The sequence below is a fragment of the Schistosoma mansoni genome (assembly GCF_000237925.1).
Source record: "Schistosoma mansoni, WGS project CABG00000000 data, supercontig 0037, strain Puerto Rico, whole genome shotgun sequence".
In the NCBI taxonomy this organism is placed as follows: domain Eukaryota; kingdom Metazoa; phylum Platyhelminthes; class Trematoda; order Strigeidida; family Schistosomatidae; genus Schistosoma; species Schistosoma mansoni.
The window spans coordinates 894,179-908,169 of record NW_017386026.1 but is presented as its reverse complement, the minus strand read 5'-3'; positions in this window follow the sequence as shown (position 1 = coordinate 908,169).

Below are 13,991 nucleotides of genomic sequence, written 5' to 3'. Positions count from 1 at the left end.
CAAAAGCTTTATTTTGTTCGCTATGTATAGAAATGATGAATTACATTTATTCAATCAGCATTTTCATAATTTGCTCATCTTACTATTCCTATGTGAAATGAATAAATAGAAATGGGATGAAAACTTTATAGTTATTAGCTAGAATCTAAAACATAATGTGTAGTTAAGTATAAATCTTATATGATAAAAGATTATTAGACAGCACCAACTTATAGATCATTCAGTGTAAAACGAAAGGGGATAAAATAAATTAATTGAGATCAAATTAAAAGTTATTTTTATCAGGCAAAAAGTCTGTATCTACCAAGTTATATTCTCAACTGATAGATTCAGATTCCGAACCAGACAGAATTAATAGCTTTAGATTCCTCCGAAATTGTTTTATTTACTGGACAACGAATCATAGTGTAACCGATTCGAGGTTTGCAAAATATTTAATATAAGTGATTTGTGTCCCATGATCAATTATGTTATTAGTAGACAGAACTTTGAAGATCAATTTTCTGAATATTAGTCAGTGACTAAAATGGCTACTGAATATAACAGCATCATGCATAAAAAAGAAACTGGATTGCTTTCATAATATTCAAATTTTTCGGAATGAAATTAAGAGAATCTCTCACCAAATAAATTTTCTGTTGATAATTTGGCGACTTTTCCTAATGATCACTTAAAATATTCCTGGACAATAGAAAATGAAAACAATAGATCACGTTAAATCAGAATCGCTTTCATTCGATATTATACAGCTTGTCAAATGGAAAATATTTATCCTTCATTTTCTACTGCATCACTATATATTGCTATTTATACTTGAAATAATTGACCAGTTACGTCAAATGGAAGTTCAAAATCTACAGCAAGGTAGAATTTTAAAGCATCTACTAAAGTGTAACCTATTTTAAGACATATCGCACAATTATGAAACCAAAACCGACCAGACATACTGTACTAATCAATTCGACACCAGCATACATTCAGTAACCTCGTGAACTAAAAGCACATCTTGGTTTGATCCCATACAACTTTTTTGCACCAGCTAACACGACAATATAAATTAGATGGCGGTCAGGTTTATTTAATACATGTATTAAAATATCAACCGACAGCACATTACTCTGTTTGATTAAGTTATCATAAATGAGCTACTCTTTTCAGATTCAAGCCTGGTACCTTTTGATTTAGACGCCCAACGTCCTGTCTCCCGAGCTACAAAGTACAGATAGCTACTCGCTTGTGAAACAGATATGAATTTATTTTAATTTGGGAATGTTTGAGTTATCCCGTTGTTGATATTAAAAACTCAGTATCAATAACATAATAAACTTTTACATATAAGAAGTCCTTGATTCAAACTCTGTTTGATACGGCTTTTACTCTGGCATACAAATAGACGTCCATAGTCAAAACATCGTACTTTTCTAAGCAATTGTATGTAATCTTTCGAAAGGTAAACTCCTGGTTTATTCCATAATGAAATTGTAACGTGATGAACACAGAAATTATGTTCAGGCAAGTACAAATAATATGATTAGAAATATCTAATGGGTTAATCGAAATCTTTTTTAATGTCTTACTACCCTATTTTCTTACTTCTTCATCTGTCAACAAATATACTGTGATTAGAGATTTTGATCGTTTATCGTAGAACTCAATAAAAACTTGGATGAAATTACCTTAAAACATAATTCGTACGAAATTGTAAGGCTCATTTTCTTAAAACATGTATACAGTTTCATCCAATTTGCTGCGCAACCATGATTTCATTTGCAAGACTGAAGAATATTCTATAGATACCATATTGCTGGTTGGATATTTTTACTAAAGTAACACAGCTTTAGTTTGCAGGGATACATAAGTGGTGTTGGAATGCTCAATATTCATAAGCCCTATGATCGCCATCCTGGAATACAACTGTTAAATTGAAAGTATTTGAGAATTCCAGGACCTCTTGAGTATTCGAAATGCTGCTATAAGATGGATGTAATACATGACTTTCTAACTAAACTATAAAGCAATATATGTAACTCAAGCATGTTTTTGGTAAGGTTTAGTTCTTTGAGCTGAACGGTTTGCTTGTGAAACTCTAATTGTTCTTTCTAACAACATAAATATCAGATGGTAGTTAGGTATTCGGATCTCTCCAATGTGTCTGACAGCTTCTACTGCCCATCTTGGCTTTGATTAGATTTGGTGACCGTTAACCTGTAGTTGTTTGCATATTTACCTAGACTACTTTCCCCTTCGACCTGATTCTTGATCTCATATTTCTTCATGGTTTTTTTAATTGATGAATAAATTCTAGGCAAACCTTTGATATTGCAAAGGTCCTCTAAAAATTGTATATTAACATTTGTAGTCGAGAAACTCCATAACATTCTTACAGTTTTCCTGATCACTGATTTGGACACTTTCACAATCTAATTCATCTCCATAATCATTTACGGTCATTAGCATACAAAATGTCAGATCGTGTCAATTAAATACCTAAATTTGTTCAAAGGTATTTAAGTGGAAAAGAAATACACTTTGCCCAATTTAATGTTTATTTGAAGTTCATGAAGTCGATCGTAAAAATGACAGTGTATCTATTTATCCTTACTATTATCTCTTTTTAGTCTTGAGAAAATATCAACATTATATTCACTCTATGTTGATAAATAACATCAACTTTACATCAAAATTTACTTAGTATTGTTTGTTTGGATCTTCCCATTGATGTTTAGGACTGCAACTGGTCGGTCTCTTATTGGCATATGTACATACTGTGCGTATTGCCTCGATATAGCCTTAATTCACAAACATTATAAGCAAAGATGGATAGTGTCTAGCAGTGGAATCCAGGACGCGCATTTCCTCCTATTTGGGACTCGTCAGTCGGATGTACCTGCATCTCAGAGTTGATGTTCACTCTGGGACTCGAACCCAGTACCTTTCGTTCCAAACGCCATCGCGTTATTCATTCGGCCACTGAGTTCTGATAGCCACTTGCTTGTGCACTGGGGTGAAGTTGAAACTTACTTAGTATTGTTTGTTTGGATCTTCCCATTGATGTTTAAATCAAAATATCTATTCACAGTTTGAACCAGAGAAGTTTAAAAAAACAATCTCTGAAATATGCTGTTATACATCCTTAACTAACAAAACAAAACAAATTCTTATATATTTATATAAAAGTACATACCTATACTTGCGTGATATTGGAAAAACAAATTTCGATCGGTTATCATGATAATATTAAGTTCTAGAGTGTTTGTTTTTTTACAGTAACTGAATCAGGAAAAGAACTTCTTAATTAATTTTTGCACTTGAATAATAACTTTATTATTATTAACTAATTGTGATCAAAATGACTTTATTTTTTTACTGTTCAATGAAAAAGGTAAAACATAAGTATTCATACCTAAACTACTAAAATAGTGTACTTTTACTGAGATGTTCATGAGATTGATTATGTCCTTTCGAAAAATATTGTCATGTCATTTTTATTTCAATTGTGTATCTCTTTCATGATATTTCTGGGAAGTACACTCCATTTTTTAGTTAAGTTGAATTTTTCTATTGTCCTTGATTCTTCAAAGCTTTCACTTTATGTTGAGAAGATGCAGAAAACTCCTCGAAAAAACAGCCAAACCTAACTATAAATAAATCATATAAAAATTATGTAGATATTACTTCAATCTTTTCTATTGTTGAGTAATTCTTTATATATTATCTTCGTGTTCTTATTCCCATTGTGTGATTTACGGTTTTCTTGTTGAATTACTAAGTACTCATCAGGTACAAGAGTTTTAAACAAGTTGCGTAGATGATTTCGTTTTTCAAATTATTACCAAGTAGTATTGAAATTAAATCAATGAACATGCATGGTCTTCAATGTTTGTATGAATAATTTCAAAGAAATTGTATTTTGAAAACATTAGATATTGAGAATATGTATGTACAAATATCAGTATCACCGTTCTACCTTACTATCTAACTAAATGATTTTCAAATTGTATTGAAATATTTGATTCCTTGTAATACAAGATGTTGGATATGAAGTATATCTCTCTTACGACAAGCGATGTTTATGTACCTATGTTATTTTTCTTACGCATATGAGATCATTGTTACAACCACTGACATTTAAGTCATCCTGGTTACTATGAAACTTCTGTAGTTTTAGTAAGAAACATTGACTCATGAATTCAACTATGAAATATCCCATTCTGTTCGTATAAATTAGTCAACCTAAAAAACAAAATCATGGTATTTACCTAAATGAACAGATAAGAATATTACTAGTAGTTGTCCTTTTTCAATGAACAAATTATTCCTCACTTAATTTGTCTTGTTTTTATAAAATAGTGCAGTCATAATCGTCTGAACTTTCTATTGTCTAAATTAAAATGACCCATAGAGTTATAGACGAGTTTATTAAACCTATAGAATAGAATCTTGATTTTATGCACTATAATGCTTAAATTTGATTTCATAGACAGTATAATCTTATCATTATATCATAATTGGAGGCTGGATAAATAAATCACTGGATGCCGACTCAATGAGATACCTGAAGGGACTGGATGTGGCCTCCGTACTGATTATAGGTAAACACTCTTAAGGTATTTTACATAAGGATATAGCAGTTGTTGAATGCCCTGTTGTCTAGAATTTCACAATTCACTAACGAACAAATCATACTAAATATTTTGAAAACAACCTAAATATTAGTTTACAGCTTTTACAGATAGACGATATTGGGTGTGTCAAGTGCACTGAATAGTTAATAAATACTTTCGTGTGCCTCTAAGAAGCTTTTTTTAAAAGTGATTATTACAAATGTTTTATGTCATAATTAGCTGGTTAAATCTGCAAATACGTTGCCCTGTAAAAGACTCAATTCATAGCATTCAGAAGTCATTGCGAATCCCTTTTAGTTCCAAATTATGTTTCTCTGTTTGTTCATCTCAGCTAAGTCCGTCTGTATTAAATACCTTACTATCGTAAAAATCAGATAGTATCTATTTGTTTTGATTACTTGTTCAGAATGACTATGTCACTCATAGTAAATCCGCCATTTTCCATGAATTTATCACTTGGTTACTAAGTCGGTAAGTTTATATGCACTACATTAGTAAACTTCTGAATAATACATCACGTGAGATTTTTCTGTATGAAAATAGACAAAACGAAATGAAATAACAATGCTATTAGTTAAGAGTCACAATTTCAGTATATTGTTATATTTACATCGCTTGATGACTTAAATAAGTAAGTAACTGGTAATTTATATTTTTAGGATAGATGAATCTGTATGTAGCAGTAGAATACACGACGAGCGTTTTGTCTTATCCGGACTCTTGCATTGGATAGTTTGCCATCTCAGTGTTCATATCCATACTGGGACCCGGCTCCAGTTACTTTACCTTCAAACTCCTATCACTTTTTCCACTGAACTACTTAGTCTAAATAGTAACTTATTTGTGCATCAGGCATGTCATTTTTATCCTTATTAGAAAAGATTTGAATAATCATTCTGTTGATAAACTTAACTGATAACTGATTGGTCTTTGTTTGTATTACCTATACGGATTACCTTGACATAATCATTTCTAATAAATAAGAAAAAGCTCTCTCCTTAGATTTCAACGTTAGCCATAAGTCCATCTTTTCTTAAAAAACCTGTGAAAAATGTCTAGATCGAGACATTTTGTAAAGGATATATATATCAATAAGACCGATCAAATTTAGTCATTTTTATCAATAACGGGATTCTTTCGATTCTTTCTAATAATGATAATAACTGTAAGGATGGCTCGTTGGCAAACTCTAGGAAGCCTCAAGAAGCCCAGAAAGAGCCGAAGACATTCCATTCAATCACCACTAGGGGAACATTCTAGAATGTCAGCGTGTAGCTTCCCTATTGGATGAATAAGAATGACCCCCTATGTGCCTATTGGCTGTTCTAAATGATGATTTACTTTCAGCCAAAAAACTATAAGTACATGAAATTTTTGTACCATATTTGACACTGTTTTGGGGGGATAAAATTCCTACTTACTAGTCTTCTGTCTTCTCTCTTGCGACGTTGCGGGTTCGATCGTTCAAGTAGTCTAGTAGTACGCGGCATAGTAAGAATCAAAGCTCTAGATATGACAATAACAGAATTACCTCAGTATATAAACATTTTGAAATTCACAAAAAAGACTCATATAGAAAAATATAATTTAAGTACAATACTGTAATGTTACCTACCAAGTAAGCGGATATTGTAAATACTATTCTCTAGTTGTTATTATATTGTAATGAAAAAAATTTATCTTGTATTATAATTATATAATTCAATAGTAGTCAAGCAAACATTAATTACCATATTAGTTTTTTTCGTTTTTTTTCTCCCCTTCACAATTTGATTCATATCACTTGTTGAATTTAGAATGTTTTTAAACAAATAAGCAAACAAACAATAAAACAGGGACATATATCTTTTTCTCTCTTTGTTATTAGTCTATTAACCACACATTGTAAAATAAATAATAATAATAATGAACTGAGTCAAAATTATTTAATTTGATCATTTTTGTGATTTGATAGACCACCACGAAATAATTACATAACAGATTGTTAATTAATAATAGTTGAAAGCGTGGGTCAATTGAAGCTAGACCACCATCGAAAACCTGGAGGCACTGGACGACCAACTCGTCCTATTATGGGACTCCTCAGCAGTGCGCATCCACCATCCTGCCTGGCGGGATTCGAACCCAGGACCTACCAGTGTTGCGCCAGAACACTTAACCGATAGACCACTGAGCTGGCCGGCATCCAACGGTGTTAATGTCTAACTCCAGTGCTCACAGGTTTTCGATGGTGGTCTAGCGTCAATTGACTCACGCTTTCAACTATGAAAATACTAAATCTCCACAAAAACCCCTTCTGATAATTAATAATAGATTGATAAATTTCAGTTGATAGTATAATACCATAAGTAAAGTATTATTTATAAACCAATAATATTAGTATTTATTATTGTGTTGTGCGGTGTTCGCAAGTTCATATGGATGTACAATATTCCTGTACACAAATCCAACCATATAGTCGAGTGAGGAGAATCATTGTAAAAGGATCATTATTATTATTATTATTATTATTATTATTATTATATTCTATGAATATTCACTCATTCATTTACATAAATACACATTCCCCTTAGAAAATAAAGTCATTGATGGTGTATGCTTAATTTCGAGGACTAATCAAGTGCACATATAATTTGGCTGACTTCAAATTGACCCAATGAATCAATTAAAAATTCTTGATTTCTTATATTGGGACACAAGCTGTTTACAACAAATAAATGAACTGAAATATTTTAATTTTCACGTACGAACAAAGTTAAATAAATCCCTACTAATTTGGATCAGTCTTACTTTAACAGCTTTTCTTATTCAACCGACGATCAATGAACACTGGATTTTCACAACAAGTACATAGCCTGGTATATAGATAACTGTAAACCCAGTAGTAAATATACAATAGTTTGTGGGAGACAATTCGATAATCGCGTCAGATTACTTTGACAAAATGTAGGGCGATCATGCAGGGACGATGATACATGAAACAACGAGAAGTATGAAGAGCCTGTGTTTTAAGAGCTGTTTTGTCCTCTATTTCGTATTATACAAGGGCAATACCGTTTTAGTGGATAGTTTCAAGACTTTTGTAGTGATAAGCACATTTCAGGTTGTTAAAGCAATGAATAGAATAATGATATGCAGATGATACTCTGTCACATCTGACAATTATATACATTATGTAAAAGCAAACGTCAACATTAGTGAAAAGTAACTAAAAAGTGAGGTGAAATGATACAAACTATGTAGGTCACCGACCTTCTAATTACATCAGGATTTAACACTTGTTTTTTTTATCACTCTTTATATTACGTAATGGTTATCTGATGCCTGTTAACCTAACAAAATGCCGTTATAACTACCAAGGTCGGAAAATAGTATCGGCTTATGTGTAGGAAACAACTACCATGTATTATATAAGTAATTACAGAATGAATAGATCAATGTTAGACTACCATTGAAAACCTGGAAGCGCCAAACGGACATTTCGTCCTAGTATGGAACGTCTCAGCAGTGCGTACCCAACATCCCGCACTCGGAATTAAAACCAATGGAGTTCAACCGCGTCTGCTATGAGGCAGTTACTCACTGAGAACAATAGAGGACGATATCGTGAATTAGTTGAGGTTAAAAGGTTGACACCGTTAGATGTTGGCTTGGTCATATAAAGGTTAAGCATTTGCGCTTGAGACCGAAGTTACTGGGTTCCAATTTGGCGTGCGGGACCGTGTCATGGATGCATGCTGCTGAGGAGTCCCATACTAGGACGAAACGTCCGCCCAGTGCTTCCAGGTTTTCAATGGTGGTCGAGCATTGGTCCATTAATGATCTCGATCGAAACTCAAAAATCTCCACACCCCTATATTGATTATCATAAAAATGGAAAGTATAAATTGAAGAATAATGAACTACATTATAAAACAACATGACTTCGACCGAATTCGATCATTACAAAAAATGATTTGGGATACATGACACTGGGTACTACTGAGAGATTAGTCAATTGTAAGTGCACCTTCGTCCTACTGGAAGTGATCAACAGCTCAAATAGATCTCTGACAGTGGAAATGAGTGATACGGGGTCGAATTCACCAGAGAGCATTAGCACGAAATCTAGGTCTTAAGTTTCTTTTCAACTTTCTCCTTCCACCCTGAACTATAACATTAGATTCACTTTGAAATATCAAACAACTGCAAAATAATAGATTATGCAAATGAGAATTTCCTGTATGTAAATCGTGATAAGAGTTGATGATATTCGTTTGTCATTCGGTTTATTTTAGTTGAACAATATTCGCTCATCATTTCTGTCTTACTGTTCAATATGCCTTGTACAAAAGTAATTACTGTAGTAAATACAAGCCATATGAGACAAAATACAGGTAAACTGATATGGTTGGTGTGACAGACTAACAACAATCTATTAAAGCGCAGATTATTGGCTTAAATTTCTGAATGCTTATTTGTCAAATGACGTAAGAGATGATGGAAATAAAAAGACATATCTTCCTAGGAAAATTATAAACTTATATAGAGATTATTGAACGACCAAGTGAACATGAATAGAACTAATTTAATATAAAAACTACTATAGTGTTCAGATTTCATGAATCGTCCTTCAGTCATTATCATAAAAAGATAACAGTTAAACTTACGTATTTTAATGTAAGCAATGTAACCATGTAAATGGTATTTTAACTTTAATAAAAGTTTTTATATGATGTAAATTTTAGAATATAAGAATTGTAGCTATCAGTAGAATCAAAAATGCACTAAACGCTTTGTTTAGGAAGCACCAGCTGAATGTACTTGCATCCCGGATTTGATGTCCACATTAGGCACAGAGACCAGTAATATGTATATACGTAAATTTTACCAACCTATTAAATTATCAGGAAATTCCTCTCTTTAACAAGCCTAATGTTATATATGGGTAAGAAAATATTGTATTATTCGATTATATGCCAGCTGGTTTCACTCAACAGTTACAAATATTTAAACATTTTAACAAGCTACCTATTTTCCAATATTTTCCCTTTTAATGAACGATTTGTGGAAGCAAACTGATTCAATCATAAGATAACAAGATGCATTGTCATTAAAAACTAATGACCATAAAATATTTCAAATGATAAAGTTTATAATTAAGGTTATCTATTTTTATGAGTCGCGGATGTTTGTAACAAATATCATAAGAGAAAGATGACATAGATATTGAGATTGTGGCGATGTTTAGCTCAGGTAGATGATTTTAGTGGAGTGTCTCTAGGCTGGATGGTTTAGTTGTGGAGCTTTCATTGTTCTTCAAAACAACATCAGCAAAAACTTTAAATAGAAATGAAGTATTGGAATTTCTTCACATGTTACTAATAGCATGTTTTGTTGACCTCGTATAATCAATCAGGAGTGAGGTCAACAAGAGAAACTATCAGTTACATATAAATAAATTCTAATACTTCATTTGTACTTCAAATCTATGCTGATGATGATGTTCTGAAGAACACTTATTATATATAATAAGTGGACACAGGGTACGGGCGACAAATCCATCCGAATAACTTAACAACTGTTAGATCCAAATTATTTCGATAACAAGTCAAGTATTCACCACATAATGGAACAAGATAACGAATATTAAAAACTTTTAAAGTGACTATTTGTCAATCCATCGGCACATAATCAATTGAAGGAGGTGAAGGACATGGGTTTGATCTCTATGTTTGTTATAAACACACAAAGCCTGGGAGTCCCTTACTAGGACAAAATAATTGTTCAGCGCTTCTCGGCTTTCAGTGGTGGCCTGATCAAAACTAATCCTTACTATTGACAGCTATGCAATTCGGTGATATCCATCAAGCCAATATATCAATAACAATCATATAATCACAACTGACTAACTTCGATCAGCAACTCTAGAAGTTCTAGTAAGAAGTAATGACTAGTCAGACTCAGTTATATTATATTCAAGATTCTTACCAGTCAATAAAGCCGTAATGGTGTTTAAAAATTACAGTGTACGTAATTAGATGCGTATACCATTTGATGCCTGCTCATTGCTCAAGTACAATAAGTCGTGGGATTGATCTTAAGTGGAGTCAATTACACACAGTACTAAGGAGTCCAATACTAGAACTAAATAGTTGTCCAATACTTTCTGGTTTTTAATCGTTGTTATATGTATATATGCATATATCCTCAATTCAGTAGGGCAAATCATCTTAAGTTTAGTATATATTGCTGGAGAAAATTTTTGATTATTCAGATACTGAAAAAAGTTGGGGAATATTAAATTACAAAATTAAATTCTTCAGTTGAAAATATTTTAATTCATAATCTTAACGAAAGAATTCTGTTGTAACATACATTTGAATTGTATTCTAATCAGCTATCTATTTTGTGTTATCATTAAACAACGGATTCATAATTTCAACCATATAAAATTGCTAAAATATCCACAAAACCCCCTTCTGATATTGATCATATGCTCACTAGTGACTGGCTCCATGAGGTATTTCCTGAAGTCCTAGTGAGAAGCAGTAACCAGTGGACTTCAACCAGGTCTATTGTGAGATATCAACTTACTGATGACATTGATAAACGGTTGCTCAATTTCGTGGATCAGTTGAAGTTAGACATTAACACCGTTGGATGCCGGCCAGTTCAGTGGTCTATCGGTCAAGTGCTCTGGCGCAACACTGGTAGGTCCTGGGTTCGAATCTCGCGAGTGCGAGATCGTAGTTGCGCACTGCTGAGGAGTCCCATAATAGGACGAGTTGGTCGTCCAGTGCTTCCAGATTTTCGATGGTGGTCTAGCTCCAATTGACTCATGATCTTAACTATATAATATTATTTATGTATCAGAGAAAACGTTAAATGATTTAAAACTTATCACTTAATCTAAATCTGAATCTAAAGTTGTATACAAAAATAAACAATATACATCATTGAAGTTTATTTGAAAATGTTCTTTGCGTTTTCTATTATTTTTCATAGATTATGAATGAATTTTCAATCAGTTAGTTTATTGTTATTTATGTTTTACAAAGTTCTACCTTTACGTTCTGATCCCAAGTTCGTTTAAATACTATGTATTAGAAGCAGCAGGTTTTATTGATTGTTTAAAAGTGATGAAAAAGTAAACATTTTCAACAGGAATACTCATTTCGGATATTAAAACGCCTGTGTTTGCAGATTTCTAGGTCAGTTAACAGGAAATATATGTATATATAGACAGATAGATATATAGATAGATAGATATAAATCCATATATGTTGCAACAGTATCTATACATAAATCAATATTAAACGATCTTGAGATTAACTTTGTGGGAATATCCCCATATGATTTTAAAGCAGTTTAATGGGACAAATGAACTGCTTCGTTTTATATACATCTAGATCATGAATTTGTTGGTGGAACTTATTTACTTTAGAAATGAACGTATGTCTGTAAAATTGTCATCATTTAGTACAGTGTTGCATTTGTGACCTTATCTAAGGAGAATAAAAATAATCAGTAGATCAATATTGAAGCAACTCGTTAATACTGATTATACTAAATAAATCAGGGATGTCCTCCAAAACACTTAATTTTTCACACTAGGTAAACCAGTTGTTTATACTTTCTTCTAATGCTTCAGATACGATACTCTTGAAGTTGATAGTTTTCGTCCTCACATTTATTAGCATCTCTAAATTCTCAATAATTCAATAACTCTCTTTTAACACTTGAAATCAACAAAAAATCTATTTTGCTATTTTCACTAAATATAGTTCTCAGTATGGAGGTTGCAGATATTGTTGAATGTTATTTAGATCACGAACTAATTCAAAGTAACCACTGAAAACTTAAGAACACTGAATAGCATAGGACTCCTCAGAAATCCCCATTCACAACCAATATCGAACTCAAAACCTCCAATCTTATACTTTACAATCATTTCCCCTTCATGGCATTGCACAATATATTCGTTAAATAAATATTTTCTCCATCTATTCGTCCTTTTCTAACAGTTTTGGTTTCAATGAAACCACAAATTTATTTTTTTCTCAAAGGAACCGGATACGTGAGCAAAAGTTCAGAGTGACTAAATTTAAGTGTCTGTAAGCCTTGTAAATTTTTCCATATACCTAGTGCTTACCAATTGTTAAAGTTCTCATGAAACTTGGCTACAGATGATCTAATTGAATATTTTTACGTAATATGAAAAATGAAAATATATGGGTTACGTTTATTTAAAAACTACCAATTTAGTTGTATTATCAATGCAGTAATACTATTCTCATCGAGGTAACAGATATCCAACAAAAGTTAGTAGAAACATATAGAATTTTGTATCACTTAACTATTCAATCAGGAACTAAAAGATTCTTCTCGTTGTCATAAAACCGTTTGTTTGTTTTAAATAATAATTAAAGGGGTTTCACAATATATTTCTTTCTGTAGATTAAGTGATTTTGATTACATCATTATGAATCTTAGTTTAAGAAAGTAATCTTTATGTAAGTATTCAATTATCCATCCCATGTCAAGAAGCATAATTTCTATTTATCGAAACATTAGTTTTCTTCACAGTTAAACAATATTCAATGGAGTCACACATTCAATATACTTTTACTATGGTAATTTACGATAACTCCATGCTACATACAATCTATGTTTATATACTAAAGTAAAACGTTTGAAATATCATCAATAGCTTAAATATCCGGCGGACGAAAGAAGTTAGCCATAACCGTTGAACCTAGACTTTCTTCAAGCTAACACGCCTTAGAAAAGAGCATCTTTATTCTGAAGAAAAGTGGTAATAGCCAGGGAGATTTTTTACAACTCCTCTCGTAAGGCTTTCATATAAATTTATGTTAATAGGATCTTTCATAAATCTCCTACAATATTTAAGCAATTGCTTTGTTTTCACAAAAGTGAGAGTTGTAAATAGCATAGTTAATGTTCAAACTAAGTTCTCAGTACGTGAATTTACACCATGAAATGTAGAGTATTTGTGCTGGATTAATATCTTTCAATTCGTCATGACTCCTAGAGTAACCTGATGAAAATTGGAAAATTCCGTACTCAAAGTAAATATCATTGATATTGTAATCCGTAATTTTCGGTTGTATTAGTCATAGGTAGTAAGGTGCATCATTTTGTTCAATGAGTAAGATGTATGACAGATGGTTCTATTCTGAAGCTGTATCGTCTCACACACAATGTTCATGTTTCTCTTCATTTATTATTTGATTAAATGATTTCTTACTCCCTAATTTTGCATTTCACTTAATTAGGTACAACTTTGGATGTTTAGTAGTATCGAGCTATTCTTTTATGTGACTTCATTATCATGATAACATATCCGTCTTAATTGATTGTGAT